Genomic DNA, 1,432 nt, shown 5'->3' with positions numbered 1-1,432 from the left:
AAGAAGGCATGACCTCAAGCTCGTGGCTAGAGGATGGTTGGAGTTTATCCAACGCTCAATCATTCCCACTAGCAACCGGTCTGAAGTTACTATAGACCGGGCTATCATGATTCATAGCATCATTATTGGAGAGGAAGTAGAAGTTTATGAGGTTATAGCCCAAGAACTTTATAAGGTGGCAGCAAGTCCTCTACCTTGGCAAGGTTAGCCTTTCCTCATCTCATTTATCACCTCTGTTATTCAGTTGGAATTAACATAGAGGGAGACATCCTCATTGATGAAGACAAGCCCATCACTAAGAAAAGGATGGAGCAAACAAGAGATCTCACTCATCATGAAATCCCCAAGATGCCTCAAGGGATGCACTTTCCTCCACAAAACTATTGGGAGCAAATCAACACCTCCCTAGGAGAATTGAGTTCCAACATGGGACAACTAAGGGTGGAGCACCATGAACATTCCATCCTCCTCCATGAAATTACAGAAGATCAAAGAATCATGAGAGAGGAGCAACAAAGGCAAGGAAGAGACATTGAGGAGCTCAAGCACTCCATAAGATCTTCAAAAGGAAGAACAAGCCGCCATCACTAAGGTGGACCCGTTCTTTAATCTCCTTGTTCTTTGTTTTTCTATTTTTCGAATTTTTATGCTTATGTTTATCTATGTTTGTGTCTTATGATCATCAGTGTCTAAGTGTCTATGCCTTAAAGTTATGAATGTCCTATGAATCCATCACCTTTCTCGAAGTGGATTTTATGGAGCTACAGAAGCCCAATTTGTGCGCTCTCAATTGTGTTGGAAAGTAGACATACTGGGCTTTCCAGCAATGTATAATAGTCTATACTTTGCCCAAGATTTGATGGCCCAAACAGGCGTTCCAAGTCAGCTCAAGAATTTTGGTGTTTAACGATGGAACTGGCACAAGAATGGGAGTTAAACGCCCAAACTGAAACAAAAGCTAGTGTTTAACTCCAAGAAAAGTCTCTACACATGAAAGCTTCAATGCTCAGCCCAAGCACACACCAAGTGGGCCGGGAAGTGGATTTTTATGTCATTTACTCATCTTTGTAAACCCTAAGCTACTAGTTCTCTACAAATAGGACCTTTTGCTATTGTATTGAGAATCTTTGGATCAGTTGAGATCTTTTGATCACTTTAGATCTTTTGATCATCTTTGGACGTCTAGTTCTTAGATCATTGGGGGGCTGGCCATTCGGCCATGCCTAGACCTTGTTCTTATGTATTTTCAACGGTGGAGTTTCTACACACCATAGATTAAGGTGTGGAGCTCTGCTGTACCTCGAGTATTAATGCAATTACTATTGTTCTTATATTCAATTCAACTTGTTCTTATTCTAAGATATTCATTCGTACCCAAGAACATGATGAATGTGATGATTATGTGACGCTCATCATCATTCTCACTTATGAA

The sequence above is a fragment of the Arachis duranensis genome, chromosome 1 (assembly GCF_000817695.3).
Source record: "Arachis duranensis cultivar V14167 chromosome 1, aradu.V14167.gnm2.J7QH, whole genome shotgun sequence".
Taxonomy (NCBI): domain Eukaryota; kingdom Viridiplantae; phylum Streptophyta; class Magnoliopsida; order Fabales; family Fabaceae; genus Arachis; species Arachis duranensis.
The sequence above is the reverse complement of the archived record's forward strand: the minus strand, read 5'-3'. Positions refer to the sequence as shown.